Genomic DNA, 22,003 nt, shown 5'->3' with positions numbered 1-22,003 from the left:
ACATGGAACTGTGGCTGCCAGTGATCTGTGTCTTTTAACGTGTACCAAGCCAACACATTAAGCCTCATTACCTCAGTCATATTGAATTATATTTTAAAGTTTAATAAAATGTGAAGTTAGACCATGAAGTGCAGTCATCAGCTCAAAGTGCTGATGTGTTCTCTGGCAAAGGATCAACTGGACAGACCTGATTCGCAATCTTTCCCACTGATGTAGGTGATCAGACCATGACACTTTGGCCAAAGCGCCAAATGCTTCTTTTTCTGCATCTTTTCTCAAGGTGGTTATGTTAGAAGTAAAATAGACAAATTATATTTTTATTTTTAGCTTTTATCATTCTTTCTCTTTTCCTTTTGATAAGAAGGCCATGAGTAGAGAGACTGCTGGAAGAGTGTAGCCCAAGATTGTGAAGACTCTAATACGAGACAGAGCCTTGTTTAGATTGACTCCAGTGTCAATATAGTAGAGACCATTAAGCGTGCTCTTGGGGTTTTTAGAAAGATCCTGGTACTTTGGTAATTAGATCCTATTAGCTGAGCTGCAGGAAGAACTTGCCTCATGACCAAGTTGTTTTGTTTTTTAATCTTTATTTTTATACAGGAAGAGGAGGGTGTTACAGTGAGGTTTCAGAGCACTTATGTTGAACTGATGCTGTAAAGGTCCCTCAAAGTAAAATAAAGATAGGATGTCAGAAGAGAGGAGGAGGTAAGAATAGCTTATGCCCTCCAGTCTCTTTCTATTTTCTCTCTAGTCAGTTACTCCATGAATAAACAGAAAGAGTTAGCAGGCTTCTCTTACAGCAGTGGTTCACAGAATGTCGTCCTTGGTCTATCAACATCAGCAACACCTGGAAGTTTGTCAGAACTGCAAATTCTCAGGTCTACTAAATCAGAAACTCTGGGGGTGGGTCTCAGCAATCTGTGGTTCAACAAGCCCTCCACGTGACTCTGATGCACACGCAAATTTGAGAGCCAGTAGCTCAGGTTACTCCTAAGCGTTTCCCATCTGTTGAAAATTTATAGTCAACAATTAATATTTTGGAAGCAAATAACTGATGCTAACCCAAATGCACAAAAATAGAAGATTCTGTCATTATGAGTTGTCTCCTGATTCATGGAGCTGTGTCAGATCCTCACCTTAAGTCCAATTTAATGACCTAACTCAGGTATCACATCCAGAGTTGGGATTGACAGGAAATAAAAGCCAATATTTCCTCATCTAAAAAGACCATTTGAAAAATAAATATTTCTACAGATGATATTTGTACCCTTGTCCAATCATTTACTTAAAACATACTCTTAGAAATGGACTTTCTGAGATGAAGACCACAATTATTTAAAATTGTAATCTGTTTTGCTAAATCCCCCTTGAGAATATTGTGATAATCTACACCCTCATCTCATGGGTGCAACATCATTGCTTGGTACAATTTTTCCTATTTTTCCCAATTTAATTGGCAAATTTAATTGGCAAAAAAATACAGTATTTTAAATTTGTTTCCCTCTGATTATCAGTGAGATTAATTTATCAGATGGATTTACTTGTCACCCATATTTCTTCTCTGAATAGCTTTTCTTTATTCTTTCTTTGCTTTCTCACTTAGTCTTCGAATACACTGATACTGACAGATTTCCTATTGTATCCCAGGGATAAATACCAGCTAGGCATAATACATATGCACACGAACACACACATTCACACACTCACATGCACATGCTGGATTCAACTGACTAGTGTTTCTAGTATTTTTAATCTACCTTCATAAGAATAATGGGACTAGGTATTTTTTTTCTTAAATTTGTCTCATCTGATTTTGATAGCAAGATTATACTACCCTTACAAAATAAGTTGGGCATTTTTCCATTATTTTTTTATGCTCTTAACAACTTTTAGAGTATATGGGTTATCTATTTCTTTATGTTTTGTAAAAGTTGCCTGAAAACTTGTCTGGGTAGGTGGGTGTTTTCTGTGAGAAAACTATTTTTGCTATAATTTTAAACTTGGATAGTTACTGATCTACTGAGACTGTCTACTTATTCTTGAGTCAATTTTTATAATTCATATTTTCTAGAAGAATATTTTATAAATATAGATGCAAAAACATGAATAAAATCTGATTAAGCAATTACAATAGAGCAATTCAAAGGCTACTGAGGTCTCCACAACTTATAGTCTGATTTTTTAAAAATCTTTTTATTTTGAAATAATTTTAGACTTAGAGAATATTTGCAAAAATAGTACAGAATTCCCATCTTTCTCTAGTGTTAACATCCTATGTAACCATAGGATGGTTAACATCCTAGTAACATTACAAAAACCAGGAAATTAACATTGCTGTAATACTATTAACTAAACTATAGACTTCATTCAGATTTCACCAGTTTTTTCACTAATCCTGTGCCAGGATCCAATTCAGATCCTGATCATTGTACATAATTGTCATGTTTCTTCCAGTTTGTGATAGTTCCTTGGTTTCTCCTTGTCTTATATGAACTTGACACTTTTGCAGAGTACTGGTCAGGTATCTTGTAGAATAGCCTTCAGTTTGGCTTTGTCTGACATTTTCTCAGAATGGATTAAGGTTGTGTATTGGGTTGGCCAAAAAGGTTGTTCAGGTTTTTCATAAGATGTTACGGAAAAACCTGAGTGACCTTTTTGGGCAACCCAACATATTGGGAAGAACACCCAAGAAATTTGCCCTTCACAGGGTATCCTATCAGGGTTTAAATGATGTCAGTTAAGTCTTACTATTGATGATGTTAACTGTTCTCATTTGGTTAAGGTATTATCTGCCAGGTTTCTCCACTGTATCTTGAGGCAGCTGATAGTTTGAGGTTATACAATGTCCTGTTACTCTTAAACTTTTACTCACTAATTTTAGCAATCATTGGTGGATCGTACCTGTAACAACTACTATAGTATTCTTGGTGATTTTCTGTTTTCCTCATTTATTCTACATTTATTAATTGGACTTCTTTGGTAAGGAAGAGTAGTCCTTTCTTCATCCTTATTCATTCAATTATTTATTTATACCATCACAAACTTATAGATATTTAATTATCATTTCCTAATTCTGAAATCAACCACTTCTTCAAGTAGCCCTGGTTACTTTTATTGGAAATGGTATTTTGAAACTAAGATCTGAGCATGGATATTTTAATCTTATTTTATATTATCTGTCTTTTAGAAAGTGAGTTAAATTCATTTATATTTTGTTATGAAGACTGACATATTTAGAGTAACTTCTATCACCTTTTTAAAAATGAGTTTCTGTTTACTATGTATTTTCTTTCATTTTTTACAGCTGTCCTACCTTCTATTAACTTGATGAAATTTACTTTATTCTCTATGTTTTTCCTTCCTCTGACTTGGAAGCTGCAGAGTGTATTATGTATTTAGTTATGACCATTAAATTTTTATTATAAGTATTTATCTAAATATTTTTCTAGCAAAGTCCAATGTTATTCAGTATTCCTAGCCCCCTCCTATACAAGGCATCTATCCATAGCATCTATACACTGAATCCTCTTCATCTTCAATAACTGCTCTAAATTTACTTCAACATTTAAAAATCTTTTTATTTGAGTATACATATAACATGTGTACAATTGGATTAATTTTCATACATTAATTGGATTAATTGGATTAGTTTTCATACAATATTAAATTAATTTAAAATTAATCCAGAAAATTGGATTAATTTTCATACAATATTAAACACACTGTATAAAATGCATGCAGATCAAGAAACAGAATATTATCAGTACTCACAGCAGTCCTCCCTAATCCGCTCATCCTGGAATCACAGCCTCCCCCAACCCCTTCCCTGGGTAACCATTACTTGACTTTTAGCAGCATAGATTTGTTTTACCTTATTTTGTACTTTTATGTAAATGAGTTTTTGTAGCATTTACTCTTTCATTTTTAGCTTCTTTCATTCAATATTATTTTTGTGAGATTATATTTTTGCATATAGTAAATAGTTCAGTCTTACTGCTATATACTATTTTGTTGTGTGAATATAAAACTTATTTATACATTCTCCTGTTAATAGGCATTTGAATAGTTTCCAGTCTTGGGCTACTTCTGCTGCCTTTGCAAGAACATGTACAGAAGTCTGAAGCCTGCATGACTTTTTCTCCCATTTTAGGTGATCTGTGACTTCTGTTTCAATCCTTTTAGAACTATTTGCGTTTGGATTTCAAAATGTCATAAGAAATTATTGACAGCATTCCAATAATTTCACCTAGTGGAGTAATTATTTTTACTCTGCACAGTTTCTTTTAATTCAATTACAGTTTTTTCTTTTGTATTTTAAACTTTTTTTAAGTACTTCATTCACACTCATTATTCATATGCAGGATCTCTGTTTTTGCATTTTATGTCTATTACTTTCTCTTTTATTATTTCCAGCTTTCTGCCCTTCCCCTCTGCATGCTTTAGAATTTCCTCCTATTCATCTTTCAGGCTACGGATTTGTCTTTCTGCATTTTTGATTTTTTTCTCTATATCTATATCTCTGTCTCTGACTTACACTACCATTAAAAATTTGAAATAACTTATTTGTTTTTATAACAAAGCTGGTACTTTTTAATTTCCAGTCTCTTATTTCATCTCTTCTCTTTATTTCATAGTTCATGTTTTTCTCTTTTTTCTATATTTCCTTTAAAATGAAAATATTTATTATCTACTTTTTTTCAGTTTCCCAGGATATTTTCTAAAACGATGTTCTTTCTTGGAATGTAGTATTTATTCTCCTTTTTTATTACAGATTTTTTTCAGAAGTCTCGTTTATCCCTTTGCTTGAGTTAAAGAGACAAGGCTATCTATAACTGTCATTTTTAAATAAACAAACAATAAATAGTATAGATGGAGTCTTGTATTTCCTCTCATTGTACTTGGGTGAATTTCCTGTCTCTCCTTTGAATCTAGGCTGAATGCCTGACTGGACAAACTAATGTCATCTGTTCAGCCATTTCAGTCATTCATAAGTCTTTTGTTGAGCAGATAGTTGGGATTATGAATGCTTACGATTAAAAAAATGTTTAATTATAAGCTTTTCCTACATATGTTTGAAACTAGTTCATCAAGTTCCAGGTCCACTGAGTTGGGAGAATATTCTGCTTTATTGAGTAGGCTCTAGTTACCAGCCATACTGGTTCAAATTCAACATCAAGAAATTCCCACTAGTATGTCCTTTTTGTTTGGTGAAAGGGCATATATTTTTTTCTTCATCACCAGTTTCTTCCCTTCACATACTACCATCCACTTTATATGTACAGCAGAAATAGCTCCAAGTGAGGTGAGTTCCATCTCTTCAATGATCCATATTCTAGACACTACTTCTCCCGATTACCATTGCTAATAAACTTCTGAGTCAAAGAATCCCCAGGGAAAACATCCCTTGCTTTCCTCAAGGGATCTATGACTTCTAAACACAGTACACAGATGGTTTCCAGCTTCAGTGGTTTCTACCAACTCTTTCAGTCTTTGTCCTTTCAAACTAAGGGATACTTAGAAGAATGTTCCAGAAAGATCTATTCTTATTTGTCGCAATTCATACTCCCCCATCATTCTCTCAGTTGTGTGGTAGCTCACTGAATCATTTTCTGCTATGTTTCAAAGGTCATTTTTTTCTGTTAGAAATGTCAGGAATTTTAGAGTACCAGATTGACACGATTACAAAGATTAAGTGCTAGTATAATTTTTTATATTTCCCTCTTCGTAGTCTTTGAGTCGGTTTTGATGATTAGAAGGGAAGGACTGTTAAAATTGCTTTCACTTCCATCTTCTACTAAACCCTTGTATTTTCAGTATTAGATGTTGTATATCTTTTCTGTTTTTCTTAATGAATCCTGTATGGACCTAAGCCTTATAGAGTATAATATCTTGGGACAATTCACCACTTTCTTTATCTGTTTAATAAGTGTGGCTTTTCATAAATTAGGTTTAATACATATGGAGCTTAACTGTGGTTATGGCAACATACTTCCCAATTTGCTCACTTTTTTCTTTCCCTCTTTGATTTTTAATGAGGCAATTATACTCTTTTTCACATATGCAGAATTCTTCTGCTGGGAATAATATTGCGACTTACTTTGCCAATAAAATTTCTGTTGCAGCAATATGGCAGGAAGTAAAGTGTTTTTTCCATAAGAATTCAGTTTTAGTTCATTTCTTGAAGGTTTCCACTGCATAAATCGAATACACTGTGATCTATATATGAATAAGAAAGCTTCTGAAATCCAATCGCAAAAGATGATGAGAGATACTTTAACAGTGCTTTCATACAATCACTTTGTTTTAAAAATTCCTTTGCATGGTAGAGTGGTATGGGGCTAGGGGAAATGCACATGTAAAGTAAGTTACTAAAAATAGCATTTGTGATCTATAAACCTCTTGTTTCCACCCCTTTCACTTTCTTTTAAGATCAGATATGAATTGAGGGCTCTCAGTGCTCAACATCATAAAAAAAAGAATACAGAAGCAGTGGGGCTGCTCTACATTATGTCCTTCTGCAAGGGTATCATATCTTTGAATTATTAAATCTCTTATAAGAGTTTGTGAATATGGTCTGATAAAAGAATCTATGGTGTAGTAAATCAAGACTGGATTAGGAATCAGGTGATATGGGTCTAGTACTGCCCTTGCCCTAAACCAGCTGTGTGACCTTGGGTGAGTCACTTTACTTCTCCAAGCATCTGCTTTTCAATCTGTAAAAAAGGGGGTAACATTAGAGGTCCCCAAGCTTCCTTCCTGTTCTCAGACTCTGAAAAACAAAGAGTCTCAGGTGTGCAATTACAAATGAGGGGTCTGCTGAAGTCCTGAGCACGAACAAAAGCAGTCAAGCAGGCAGGGAGATAGAAATAGTTTCAGTAGCCCCTAGGATATGCTTAGATATTGTCCAACTAAATATTGTGGGAAAACACTTTGATCACTATGCAAATCACTAGAAACTCATTTAGTCAAATACGAGAATAGGCTTGACAATTTAAAACCAATTGTGACGCCAGTACTGCTGCCTCAGACACATGGCAGATATCACTCATCATGTCTGAGCATCGGCACTGAGCCCGTTCCTCCCACTCCCCCTCTCAACAGAGCATTCCAGAAACTGTCCCTGTCAGTGAGGGTCAGCATGTAAGATGTCACTGCTCTGCCATCCTAAACCCTAAAGAGTTACTCAATAGCCACAGTAAGTTCCATTTTCAGAAACCTGAGGGAACTTGCAGTGCCCTACACTGCTTGCCAATTATTTACTGAGAAATGCCCTGTCATCTTTCTTGAAGAAACCTCACAACTGAAAATACTTGGAGAAAACTTTGAGAAGAAATTTCTATGAAATATTCTTGGCTTATGGAATTTAGTTTATCTCTACTTTAGTTTTAGCTATAATTGATCCATTGTAAGAACACGATATTAATTCCTTCTTATGAGGATAAAGCTTGAAAAAAGTGAACAAAGAGCTTTAGAATCTTGCCCTCTGACAGAAGCGCTGCTAGAAACTTTCTACAGAAGTTTCCTGACCTGGAGCATCTCATTACAGTGAGAATATACAGAATGACCTAATTTCAGGGCTCACGAGCATACTCCCAGCAAAAGTACACTACTAGATCCTTGGAGAAAGAGTGCATCCTTAATTGCCATTTTCCATTTATATAACAAACAAATATTCAATGTCAAAAACTGAGAGAGGGACGGAGGGAGGGAGGGAGGAAGGGAGGGAGGGAGAGAGAAATCTAAAGAGAAAGTTAAAATTGCCTATTATCCCACTATTTTTGAAAAACTGCCATTCAAAGTATTGATATGTAGGTATTTTTTAAACAAATCAATAATCAGAACACCTACCTGCTAAAAAGGCCCTTTTTTTTTTTTTTTTTAGCATCTCTCTGCTCTCAAGCACATTTCATGTGTTGGCTAAAGTTTTCTGAGGTAGGGAAGATTCTTTCTCACCTAATTGAATGCCTCAAACCATAAAACTGAGACACGGCTTTTAACACTCAGGTTTGTGTCCTTTGAATTGTCCATTAGAAACAAAGATATAGTTTTATTGGGAATGGGACCCAGAAACTCGAATCAGAACTAAGGAAACATCCGGATTCGTCAGTCTCCAGTTTCCTTTTTAAGCATGGCCATCTGATTCTCTCCCTTCTCCACCCATCGCTTTGTATAGGATGAGCACTGTTTCAGTATTTCTCTGAAGCAGAATTATGCCATTGCCTGGAGCCCAGTGACAGTGACCTGAGGTTTAAATCAGCATTGTTATAACGGTGAGCATGGAAGTGGAGGAGAATGAAGAAATAGACTGCACTTCACTACGTTTTCTAGTGCTTTTTAGCCTATTGGCCCACCTGCAGGAAGGATGGAACTTGAGGAATTATGCTTGTTTACATTAAGCAACTGTTCTAACTCATCAGCGGAGGAACATTTGGAAAGGTTCTCCTTTCCTTTGGAATGTTGGCCAGTCCTGCATCCTTCCCTCCACATGGTACGAAATGTGAACCGCTCACTAACTAGGATTTTTAGTATCTATGTGTTTTCTGAGGAGTGGCAATGTTCTTCTTACCCGTCAGGGATCTAAAACCATGTGACTGATATTCAAAGAGAACCAGAGGAAATTCCTCTTTTAGGAAAACACAACTGTCAGTGAGATAGTTAAAGTAGAAGGAACAGGGTGAATAACGTCCACTAATGGGTGCCCACGTGCAGCCGGGACACATGTCCCATGTGAATGGGCAGAAGACTGAAGCAAGGTGCTTCTTTTCTCGCTTAAAACCCAATGACAAGGATGATGGGAGGACAGTTCTGGCAATGTTTCTACAACAGCACGTGAAACCCCGAAACACCAGACCCAAATAAAAGACCTGCCAAACCCCAGAAAAAACCATAACCACAGGGACTCCTAAAGCTTTCAGCAGGGCCAAAAAAAGAAAAGACTAAATCCACCAACTTGATTAAATGAGCTATTCATCTTACGGACTATGGTTCATAATTGTCATCCTATTACTTGGGAATCAAGGATGGATCCTGGTAGTGACCCAGTTAAAATTGAGGGGATAGAAAACTAAATTGTTGTGTCTGGTTTATCTTTTTTTTAAAGTGAACAATGAAACAACTGCAAGGCATATACTGCATACTTCATGTCTTGGATCAACAAGGGAGCTATGCCAAATGTCAGATTAAATATTCCACAGCTGAAGTGTTTGCATAACTTTTTGGTGGCTACCATTTAAAGAAAGAAAAACAGTGATGGGACTTTAAAAAAAATATTCCCTTAACTTGACATGCTCACGGTGTCCTGCCAGCAATTGCTCTCAACTTGGAAGGCGAGGCCACGCATATCTTGTCCCTCGAGGGACAGTGCCAGCTGGCAAGCGTGTCCCTGTGTTTCCATTCGTCCCAGGAGCGTGAAGCCCCACTGTGCACCCTGAAGGCCACAGCTGCACTGCTGTACTGTTTAACCATGTCTGCTTTGGCTAAGAAGCAAGGCGTTTCCAGAAGGAATCTCCTGGTTCCTGAAGTGTCTGTCATGTTTCAACACTGCATTTGCAATGGCCACGTGAGTTTTCAGTCTGGGCTGGCTCTGTGGACCTGCCCAAGAAAGTGGAGGCAGGTCTCCTATTGAAACAAAATAATAAGTCTGGACAAATCAGCTTTATTGTCATTGGCTCTGGCGTGGCCTGGATTAATTTTAGCTTTAAGTTTCTAAAGGATTGCTCAAGAGGTGACACTCTTCAATCTCAGGTTATTTGAGGGAAGAGAGGGAACATATTGTAAGTGCCTACTAAGTATCAAGGGCTTTGGATGTATGATCTCAATGACTTTTCCGAACGATCTAAGGAAGTAGTTGTTCCTCTATTCATTTTACCAATGAGGAAATGGAGGCACTGAGAGGGTCATTCCCTTGCCCAGGGTCACATAGTTAAGAGCACAGGCTGTGAAGTCCAATTGCTTTGTTTTATCCCAGACCTGCCACTTACTCTCTGTGACCTGGGGCAAGTCACTTCACCTCTATTCTCCAACTTTCTCCTCTGGAAAATGAGAATACTAATAGCAATCCTCCATCGAGGACTAAATAATGTGTGTAAAGTGATCAATACCTAAGCTGGTCAATACATTCAGCCCTTGTAACATGACAGTGCAGAGATTTCAACTCATTGCAGCTCCCTTCCATGCTGGTGCTAATGCCACCTGCTCACCAGTTTTGCTGACCAATGCCACTCTTCCCCATGGGGAAGGCTTAAGTCAACACTGATATTCAAGACCCAAAGCTGAAGGCAGATTTAACATCCTTGTTTTAAAATTATTTTCTCTATTGAGGCAAACAAGATCTGTAGCTCTGGCTCAGGCTCAGGCTCCTATAAGAGAAGACCTTTCTGAAAAGGAACCAGAAAGAGAGGAGAAATGGTGGGAAGTTTAGAGGCTGGAGGGCTCTATTGTCTCATCGTCCAGGCCAGGGGCTTGGATTAAGAACTAAAAGCTGAAAACTTACCATGTGATATGTTTTCTCATGACAGCTGGTGTCTAGTGTATTCACTGCAGCCAAAATCAGAGTTAAACTGGTGATGCTAACTGATATCAACCATCACAGGGCCTGTCAGCCTGGCCCCCAAGCTCTGCCTGGGAGCTTCCTGGGTGCCAGGCTCTTTACTAGGCCTTGGTATGCAAAGATGGGTAAGACATGGTCCCTGTCCTTGCAGAACTCAGACAAGTGATCAAACGAGCCTAAACAACACAGGGACCTTGCTTTCCAGCGAGGCTGTTTAAAATATAGATCCTCTGAAATCCATTCAGAAAGAAACATGTACTTCATCAGCTGTCTGTAACCAGAAATTTCTGGAGCTTTGTGAAGAGGCTTAGGTAACTTTCTTTAATAATCCTCAGTGAGAAATCAAAATCCACAAGTAGGAGGGAGGTCCATAATGCAACCAACTCAGTTAATCACTTGGAAGTTTTTCCAGTCTTGCAAGGATTTCTTGGGCACCAGTTGCCCCAATAACTACCTCCAGGGACTTGGAATCAGAAGACCTGAATATAAGTTCCAGTCTCGCCACTTACAAGCTGTATGATTTTAGCCAAAATCACTCAATCTATCTGAGTCATATTTTTTTAACTGTAAAATGGGGAAGATAAATAATATTCAGACTACAGGTTTATTATCAGAGAGTAAATAGACTAATGTCTTTGAAAGCCTTCTTATGCAGTAAAGACTTGTAAATACTTGTTCTTGTTACTTCCATTCATACTTTCTCTTGCATTCATCTTGAAATCATTTGTATCGTATGACTTTTAGATTCTAAGTTTCTTGCTTTATAGCTTGATGTTTGTGAATATTTCAATAAAGAAAGGGTGGGAAATAATAGCATCAGTGAGCAATTTTTCAATACCACCTCCATGAAGGACAATAGGTAAAAAGAGGGCATCTCCCAATATTTTATTTTTAAACAATTATTTGTGAATTATTTACTTTATGTCAGGTATTGTGCTAAATCCTGTGTGTGTGTGTATGTGTATGTAAAATCTCACAACATTCTCATTCTCACAACAAACTCCTCAGGATATCATCATTTCCATTTTACAAATGAAGAAACTATGGTTTCAAAACCCTAAGCAGTATCCTCAAGGTCAGAAATCTAGAACCAATTGAACTGGGATGTGAATTTCTATCTGCCTAACTCCAAAGTACGGGTTCTAAACTATCCTATATCTGAAGTGATGATAATAATAATCTGAAATGGAAAAGGGGTGACTAATAACAATGTCCACTTATTATGTTTATAGAAAACTGAAATGTGATCATTTACGACTATCTTTGTGGGTTGGATAATAACTATAAATATGTACCTGTGGATAGAAATTTATGAGTTATGATCTAAGCAAAAGATGAGTGAAAAATATAAAAGACTATGTAAATATGTGGTGCTTTTATACAAGCCTCTTCTTCAGCAGGACCTCTATTTTCCCTGAACTGATCTTGAGGGTCTTATATCATTATCAACTCTCTTAGCTAGAAATAATCTCATCAACTCTGAATTCCCAGAGCCTGTTAGAAGAATATTTTTTATGACTAACATTCCTGCCTCTGGACATTTGTACTTGCTGTTTTCACTGCCTGCAACATTATCCTCCAAGAAACCTGTTCAGCTCATCTGCTCACTTCATGGAAGTGTCTGTTCAAATGTCCCTTATCAGACTGACCCTCCAGTCACATGACTTGACTAGGTCTTTTCTCATCACATTGTACAAAATAGCCAAGTCCCCCTCACCACGATTTTTCCATTGCCTTACTTTATTTTTCTTCAAAGCACTTCCTACCACTGAATATATTATTTAATATTTATGTATTTGTTTATTGACTGCTTCCATGACTCACATAGAAGCTCTGTAAGAACAGGGAATTTTTTTGTTTGTTTGTTTATTGCTGCCCCAAATCTAGCACTTGGCACATAGTAGATGCTGAATACACGTCTGTTAAACAAATGAATGAATGAATATGGCCCTTTCTCTTTTGTATCATAGTTAGTTATACACAAGTCTTACCTCACCTAGGAAACTGAACTTTTTGAGGTCAAGGTCTGTACCTGGCTCATTTTTACATGTCTCTAGTTCCTAACACAGTATTCATAATTTGTTTAGTGATCGAAAATTTGCAGAGATTTTATATATGTCTCACTTGTGATCTAAGGACTCTATAATATAGGTTGGTATTTTTATCCCCATCTGTTTTAGTCAGCTTGGCCTGCTATAACAAAATACCACAGACTGGGTGGCTTAAAAAATATACATTTATATCTCACAGTTCTGGAGGCTGGGAAGTCCAAGAATAAGATGACAGCTGATTTGGTTTCTTCTTAGACCCCTTTTCCTGGCTTGCAGACAGCCACCTTCTCACTGAGTTCTTACACGGTGGGGCGGGGCGGGGATAGGGAGGGAGGGAGGGAGGGAGAGAGAGAGAGAGAGAGAGAGAGAGCGCGAGCGAGCGCGCTCTAGTCTCTTCTTCTTAAAAGGGCACTAATCCCATTCATGAGGGTTCCACCCTTACCAACTCATCTAAACTTACCTACCAAATCCCCACCTCCAAATACCATCATATTGGGGTTAGAGCTTCAACATACGAATTTTGGGAAGACACCAACATTTGGTCTAAAACACCATCTTACAGATGAGAAACCATAAGTCAGAGAAATGTAATGATTTTTCCAAGGTCAGAGATAATGGATAAGTCAGATCTCAAGCCCAGTTATTTTCTCTACAAGTCTAGGGCTCTCTCTTTGAAGGGCCACTGCCTCTCCCTGTGTTAGGCTCATAAACAACTACTGAACCAGGAAAGAATAAATGGATACTGAAGCAGTGGTCCCTTAGAGGTACAGAGGAGACAGGAACTGTAAAAGCCTTTCATACAGTCAATGTAAACATAGATTTCTACTTTCAGGTTTTCTTGAATATTATTTTTTAGTCAAACATGGTTTTAAATTTTTATTTTGTGATAGGAAATCTATCCTCACACTGTTTCCCCCTCTGCCTTCAGGTTGAAGGAATAGAGGCTCTGTGAGGTAGAATAATTTGAATAGGCCACATAGCAACTAAGTTGAGAGAGACAGGATTTGAACTCAAGCCAGGCTGTCTCTTTTTATACCTGCAAGGGAGCTCAGTTCTTAATATGGCCATTGAGAAAACCCTGTGCGTCCTACTTGGCTTGCTTGCTCTGGTGGGCATGGTTTAGAATAGAGTTCTCTTCTCCCACGGAAGTAGAAAAGAAATAAGCCTCTGAAAACTTGAAGCTTTGATTATTAATTCTTCCCTAAGTGTGTGCACGCGTGCACGTGTGTGTGTGTGTGTGTGTGTGTGTGTGTGTGTGTATACACACAAACATATATATTTGGGGGGACATCCTTAAAGGACATGCATTTTTTTCCTGGATTTGATGAGCTCTTTAATCTCCAAATACGTGTGTAATCTGTCACTAAGCCCCAGAATTCCTGGAACCCTTATATAAAGTCAACTCAGATTCCAAACTTAATGAGATTTATGCACCACTAATCTCATATCTATTTTTAACAGAAATATCTTACTTATTTTCAAGATAGAACATGTCTCTATAACATGCCATTGCAGCAAATTCTACATCCTTATAGATCAGAGTATAAGACAGAGTACAGGGTTAGATCTCAACCCAGGGAATGCTTTATCTTTTATGTTTTAGGTTGGACTACAGATAGAAGGAAGAACTGTGGGGTTTAGACATCAAGCAGACTAATTCAAACTCAAAGCTACATTTAAATTTGTTTGCCTGGGAATGCCTGATTATGTAATTCCATTCTCTGTTCTACCCTACCATAGGCCAAAACAAACCAAAACAAAATCCAAAACCTGCCTTGTTTGATGCCAATAATAAATTCACATGAAAAGCTGCCTTTCCCCAGTACCCACTATACATAAAAAATTGCATGTACCGAGTGTGACCTAAGCCAAGAACCTTCAGAGGAGCCACTTCAGGTCTCCACCTCTGAAGCCAACAATGCCAATCCTTTTTCGGACCTGTTCATTGGAAGTGGATCCATCTTTTAAGGTTAGCTTGGGAAGAGAAACAGAAATGCTTGGAAGACAGAACAAAGATGCCCATTCTACTTTTTGCGTCTACAATATGAAGGATTTTGCCTGATTAAGAGGGTGCTAAGGACCATTACAGCTCCAATATTCTCTGATGATCTGATTTTCCCCATGTAACACGCTGTTCTGCCAATCCCAATCTTATTTTTTTCTTCACAGAAATCCAAGCAACTTGACATGGAGCAGGCAGTTTAATATGTTTTCCCTGTGAGTAAAATAAAATGAATTTTCTGAGGTTGGAAATTGATTCACAGCAAATCAGTGCTGGAACAATCATTTTCTTCTTTGGCCCCTTATTCTGGATTCACAAGCCACACAGCACATGACACAGACAATTAGCTGTTTATCCTACTTCTGGCTGGCTTCAGAAAGTGTCCAAGCCTGTGCGAGAATAATGAAGAGAACACAGGTGTGCAGCATTTCCAGCAAATCCAGAGTTCCTGAGAAATGTTTTCAAACTTTAAAATGTACTAAAGCAGCTTCTTATTTAAAGTGTGGACACAGTAAAGGATCCTTTTCTTTAGCAATCACTTTGCCAGCTTTTCTACTTGGCAAGTCTAAATTTTTATAAGTTGGATTTATTTAAAGCGGGCACACCTGTGAGTAAACAGAGAGCATTAACCTCAGGAGAGTGACATAATTCCTGGTGGACGGGCCGGAGCTGGTGTTTGGAGCCTGTGGCAGCAAGGCCATGAGGGTTCCTCACTGTCATTGCATTTAGAAGCTAAGAATCTTGGACATGACATTTCTTAAAAGCACATATTTATTGCCCCCATTTGTATATGACTACTTCCAGAGTACTTTCATCATGATACCTAAGCAAGGTACATAGAAAACATTTTTAAAATGAAGTCTTCCGAAGAGTCATTCTTGAATGTAAGTAAAAATAGAGGGTCAAGATAGCAATTCAAGAAAGAGGATGGCTGCAAAATGTTAAGATGTAGGCATGTACCCCGAATATTTTCTGAAGTAGACACAGAGACCTTTCTCTCTTCTCCATGTGCACTCTGTATTTCTAAGCCTTCATTTAACTAAGCAGGGAATGGTTGAAATAAGCTGCTTTGAATATGAAACTAATTTGGGGAGGCTACAAAAGAGTCATTTTCTAATGGCACTGGATCTGATAAAATTTTAACCTCCAAGTTTTCCTGAGGGACACTGTGCAGAAGATTTTTATTAAAATCCCCAGTTTCCAAGGCTTCAAGAGACATCACTGGCAGTGTAGGGCTGTCATCAGCATCACTTTTCACTTGATATGATGTGTGGGGTGCTTTCTGAGCCTATGCAGAACCATAATGTTAGAGACTGAATGTTTGTCCCCCCAGAATTCACATGTTAGAAAACCTAACCCCCAATGTGATGGTATTAGGAGATGGAGACTTCGGGAGGTGATTTCATGAGGGTAGAGCCTTCATGAATGGGACTAGTGCCTTTATAAAAGAGATCCAGAGAGCTCTGTTGTCCCTTCTACCATGTGAGGACACAGCAAAAAGACAGCCATCTATGAACCAGGAAGCGGGCTCCAACCAGACAACAAATCTGCTGGAGCCTTGAATTTGGACTTCAGCCTCCAGAACTGTGAGAAATAAACGTCTGTTGTTTAAGCCCCCCAGTCTATTACAGCATTTTGTTATAGCAGCCTGCACAAAGACACATAGTAAGCCCTGATACTGCCTGACTGCCCTGCTAAGAAGCAAACTTTATAAACTTCCCCTTCCTTCTTATAAACTCCAGCATTTTACCCGCAGCACCTTGTAAGCCCATACAAATCCCTGTCACATGTTGCTTAGTTTCTTTAAAGCTATTTATAGCTCAGGTTATATCCTCCTCTGACTCCTCTTTTTTTCTCCTCATTTCACAAATTGAGTGTCATGTTTCAACTTGTGAAGCTTGTTTTAATTGTTCCCTCCATCATTTCCCATGTTAGGGATAATTTGCAGTGGTTAGAGGAAAAAATGTATGCATCTGCCTAACATTCAGTGAACATCTACATGCAAAACACTGTGGAGCATCCAAAGTTGAATCAGGGTCAGAACCAACTCTCACATAGTTTCAATTTATAGGAAAGATAAAACATAAAAAAGTATGTTACAAGAGAAGGATGGAAGAAACTGTTAGATGTTAGTAGCAAGTTCCAAGGAAAATGACATTTGGTCTCCCCTGGAGATCAGGAAGAGTCTCATGGAAGTCATTTTTGGATTGAGCCTTGAAATATTCTTTTTTAATTTTATATGAAGCAATATATTTAATTTTTCTGACATCACAGCCCCAGCAAGTGGTTTTGTACCGAATTTAATGGAAGTTCTGTAGAACGCTTTGTGTGTGGGAGCAGGAAGAAAGGGAAGTAACCACAAAATTTCAAAAAAACAAAAACAAAATCCTAGATAACTGTTAGCATCTGTTCCATCCCACATTAATAAAATTCACCTGGAAATTCCGCAGAAAACAAGAGTGGAGGCAAAAGAGGGCATATTGGCAAAGAAAAAGTCACCCGGGAGGAAAAAGCCACAGAGCATTCCAGGGACAGACCTCACTCTCCCTCCCAAAACCAGGAGGATGCTCAGCAGGAATGCTGAGGCTTTACTAGATCTATCTCCCCAAAATAATGCTGAGTACGCAGCGCCCAAGGGAAAAGAGGGGAGGCAGGCAGGGCGTGAGCAGGCTGGGGGCGGGCATGAGGGAAAGAAGCACACTTAATGAAGGAGATGGTGAAGGGTGAAGGAGGTGGATGTGTATATCGAGAGAGACAGACAGTGCTGAGGCGCACTTAAACTGAAAAGCAATGTCCTAAGTTTCATTATTTAAAAAAAATAGATTTCCTTATTATTCCTATCCTACACTGAACTTAGTAACAGTTGGTTTTTTTAAAATTAATTGTGTGTGTGTGTGTGTGTGTGTGTGTTTCATTAATATTTTGCTCTTGCCTGAGAGAGGCCAGTGATCGTATTGGGTTGAGGCTCGGCATGGTTACACCTGTACCCGGAAGGATGCCCGGAGTTTCCACAAACCCTGGACCTCCCAAGCCAGACAAAGCTTGTATATTCTGGGGGCTGGTTTGCCCATCATCCCCTGCACAAAAACCCAGGTCTAGGACCCCAGGGCTGTTTATGGCCTGGGACTTCCCCTCATGGAACCATTTCAGAGTCTGGCTGGGCTTCTCAGGTGGAGTGTAGAGGACACGTCCAACTCAGGTATGACTTCCTGCAGATCTGGGTCCGAAAAGACTGAAGACAGGCTACTCCCCAGCACAGTGATGGAGTCAGGACCCCTTGGGCCCCCAGGCTTTTAAAGTGCTGAATTCTAAGTCGGGTGTTAGAATGGCCAAATGTGCCTTCTCCTGGGACACCCATGTCTCCAGGAAGTTGCTCTGCCTCCCATTGGGGCCATGGTAAGAAAATGATACCCGCTGTGGAAGAGACTCATTTTGGAGGGAACTCCTGTGAAAACCCATCTGTCCTTGAGATGCTATCTCAGGCTCCTGGGACCCAAGACCCATCATAGGATTGTGTGACATCAAATCAGACCCCACTGAAACACCATGAGGAAGCATGGTGGTTCCCATGGTAACCAAGGAGGGCATCTGGTTATAGTGAGGAGTGGCTGGGTCATTCCCATGGGGTTGTGTTGGCATCAGAACCTGAAATTCGAGGATTTTTATGTATTAATGCCCATTCCTGGCAGGTTATTCATTGATGAGAAGTTGAGTGAAGGAGCTGGAGGGGAGCTTGTCATCTGAGTCGACTGCCATCTTGATGGTATGATGGAATAGTCAGGTAGAACTGGACATTGCAAACTTGAACATTTAAGACACCACAATGGAGAGCAGGCTTGGGGAAGGATAGGCTCTGGAGGTGAGTTGTACTAGAGAGGAGACATCTGGATATTCACAGAAGCAGATCATCCACAGGGCAGCAGCAAACCCTAAGAAGGCTGTTTAATGAAGGCAGCAGCGTCTGGGCCTGCCATCAGGCCTACCATGTACAATGGAATCTGGAGGCACTTGAGGTTTCCTGAGGGTTAGCCTAGCATTGGTGACTGGACAGTACATGGTGGGAGGTTGCAGAGGGTTCAGACCAGGAGAATGCACAGGGATGCTACCACAGATTTATTCAAGGGCTTTTGACCCAGGCCATTTCAAACTGGAGGAGCTGTGTTGAGGCGAATGGGGTTTCTAGAAGGGTTGAGATGTATTGGTGGCTATGACAGAGCTGGCCATTAGTCCTTCTGGTGAGTCCGATTGTTCCTCTGAGAATCTGCAAACCACCGTTGCTTCCTGGACCTCGAGACACGGAAAGTATGGCCTAAAGCCCAGGACATACTCCTGCTGAAGGCGCTCACCAGGTGGCAGGGGAGCCATCTTCTGGTCAGCAGGCAGCATCTCGGAGCCACCTGAGTGCAAGTCATCATCTCCCCAGGGCACACTGAGCCTCTCATCTTCTGAGGTATCATCTGAAAGTTGGATCCCTTGTTGACATTTAAAAGGACATTTCCTTTCATGACGTTAAGGACCATCCCAAACTCAAATTCCCAACCAGGGCTCATTGGTGGGGAATTGTTTTTGGAAAGTTATCCTGGCAGGACTACAGGAAAATGGGAATGTGCACTGAGAGCCTGGGATCAGGCTAGTCATCTCCATGTTGGACCTTATTCCTGTTCTGCTTATCCCGGGGAGACCACCTTGAAATTTCTCTGCAAGCTGCTGTTGAAACATCTCTGCAGACAATCTTTGGGGATTTTGGAAGCAATCCCATCAATCAAAAAGACCCCCTAGGTCTTCCCTGGTGGCACAGTGGTTGAGAGTCCGCCTGCCGATGCAGGGGACACAGGTTCGTGCCCCGGTCTGGGAGGATCCCACATGCCGCGGAGCAGCTGGGCCCGTGAGCCGTGGCCACTGAGCCTGTGCGTCCGGAGCCTGTGCTCCGCAATGGGAGAGGCCACAACAGTGAGAGGCCCGCGTACCACACACACACACAAAAAAAAGACCCCCTGGCCAGGAAAGAAGTTTCAATTATTTGGAATTTTTGACATGTTGTCTGGCCAACTGACTCCAGAAAGACGTGGTCTGGATGAAGGGTTGGTGACATTTGCCCTTCCGTTTCAGAGATAATCATTCCTGCAAATCCAGGAAGGCATATCTGATCCCTGGTATGTTGGAGTCGAGGGCCGTGTCCCTAAGAGCACAGAACATGGTGTAGTCATACTATCAGAAGATGGTTATGCTTGCCCAGGTGCCCAGCCTTTACTAGGGGTCATCTGGTATCTAGGGAGAGGCCCTTGGAGAAATTCTAAGGTCCGTGCAGATAAACCTCTGTAACCTGGAGGGAGCACTAGGGTACAGCCACTTTTCCCCGATACCTCTTCTTCTGTTTATTAAAATCTCCTGCTATAATTTCAGCCAAACGATCTGCTCAGGAGTCATATGATCTGGGTGGTTGGGTCTTAGGGGCCCAGACTGGGAGTTCATGGAAGGTGGAATCACTTCATCTGGACGAAAGGGCACATCTCTGTATCCTGGAAGGACAAGTGGAGCCTCCACAGCTGTCTGGGACCCAGGTCCCTTACCTAAGCTTTGTTACTAAGCCACTCTGGCCTGTATCATCCCTTCTGGTTGCTTTGGGGGTTCATTTAACACTCCAGCATTCTGCATCCCTGTGTGGCTATGAATGTCTTTTCATCAGGGGAAAGCTCGTGCTAGATTTGAGAGTTTGTCAGCGCTCCCGATGCTGAAGCTGAGCATGATGTAGTCTATCTGGGGTTTCTCCCAGGGTTGGGGGGGGGTTCCCCACTGGACACTAGTGGAGGGGGGTAGGCAAGGAGTACATTGGGATCTGCCAGAGCCATTGTCCCTGTAGGAGACAGAGGTAACTGCTTGGTTTGGGGGCATCAGGCCTGGCGCGGTACGTGTCGGCGCAGTGCAGTCGAGCTGGCAGGGCCGCCTGCAGAAGGAATCAGTTTGTTTTCTTCCCCAGGCTTATCGCAGGGGACATATGTGAGCAGCAGGTGTGGGTGCTGGTGCCAGAACGCACAGAGTTGGCTGCAGTCTGGTATTCAGGGAAGAATTCCAACCCTGGTTGGCTGGAACTGGGAGAGGTTTCAGGTCATTCCAAAGGCACATATCCGCCTGTTCACAGAGGTTGGCTTCTCTCTGTCTTGCTGCTAGGGATGTCATGGATGTGAAAAGGGGCAGCAGTTTCAACTTGACCCTTAGTGCAGAATCTGCAGCTTGAAAACATACATACCATTTGGTCTAATGTCTTCGGAGCAGGTGTGGGCTTTGGATAATAGTCTGGCTGTGGAAAGGTCTGGAAGAGCGGTGGGTCATGTAACATGATGGGGTCATCAGTGGGTTGTGCACTGGGGATCCTGGGACTTCAGTGGTCAGCAGAATTCCATTCTTCAGTCCCAGCAGCTCTGACCAAAGCAGTGAGGCGGGGGGAGACAGGGAATACCTTGCTCCCTTGGCACCATGTGCAGCCCCATTCTTCAGGTCCAGGCTCCCACCAGGCCGAAGGAGTGCTTACAGTGTATGGCTCCCACTCTTGGAGTCATAAAGAGGGGGGACTAGGATTGACTGGCCAGCCCCCTTGTTTTCTCTGCCTGGAGAATTTGAAAGGCAGGTGGGGATTCCAGATGGGGTCATCACTGTAAGGGAAGGCCATCATCTCCTGCTTTGACTTGGACTTTGTTTTTTTTTTTTTTTTTTTTAAACATCTTTATTGGAGTACAATTGCTTCACAGTGGTGTGCTAGTTTCTGCTCTATAACAAATTGAATCAGCTATACATATACGTCTATCCCCATATTTCGTCCCTCTAACATCTCCCCTCCCACCCTCCCTATCCCACCCCTCTAGGTGGACAAAAGCACCGAGCTGATCTCCCTGTGCTATGCAGCTACTTCCCACTAGCTATCTATTTTACATTTGGTAGTGTATATATGTCCATGCCACTCTCTCACTTTGTCCCAGCTTACCCTTCCCCCTCCCCATGTCCTCAAGTCCATTCTCTATGTCTTCGTCTTTATTCTTGTCCTGCCCCTAGGTTCTTCAGAACCATTTTTCTGTTTGTTTTTTTAGATTCCATATATATGTGTTAACATACGGTATTTGTTTTTCTCTTTCTGACTTACTTCACTCTGTATGACAGACTTTAGGTCCATCCACCTCACTACAAGGAACTCAATTTTGTTTCTTCTTATGGCTGAGCGATATTCCATTGTATATATGTGCCACATCTTCTTTATCCATTCATCTGTCGATGGACACTTAGGTTGGTTCCATGTCCTGGGTATTGTAAAAAGAGCTGCAATGAAAAGATACTTGATACGATTTCAATTTTCTTAAATTTACCAAGGCTTGATTTGTGACCCAAGATATGATCTATCCTGGAGAATGT

At 40.4% G+C, this 22,003-nt stretch overlaps 1 protein-coding gene and 2 pseudogenes across 1 annotated transcript in view; all 3 read right to left on the bottom strand.

The window, feature by feature from the left end:
* The window catches only part of PIK3R1 (phosphoinositide-3-kinase regulatory subunit 1), a 562,712-nt gene that overhangs the window by 524,479 nt on the left and 16,230 nt on the right, over positions 1-22,003 (bottom strand). The window lies entirely within an intron of this gene.
* LOC136791949 (B-cell CLL/lymphoma 9 protein pseudogene) lies at positions 795-18,465 on the bottom strand (annotated as a pseudogene).
* Positions 18,532-21,250, bottom strand: LOC131755674 (B-cell CLL/lymphoma 9 protein pseudogene; annotated as a pseudogene).

The sequence above is a fragment of the Kogia breviceps genome, chromosome 4 (genome assembly GCF_026419965.1).
Source record: "Kogia breviceps isolate mKogBre1 chromosome 4, mKogBre1 haplotype 1, whole genome shotgun sequence".
Taxonomy (NCBI): domain Eukaryota; kingdom Metazoa; phylum Chordata; class Mammalia; order Artiodactyla; family Physeteridae; genus Kogia; species Kogia breviceps.
This window is presented reverse-complemented; position numbering and strand designations above follow the sequence as displayed.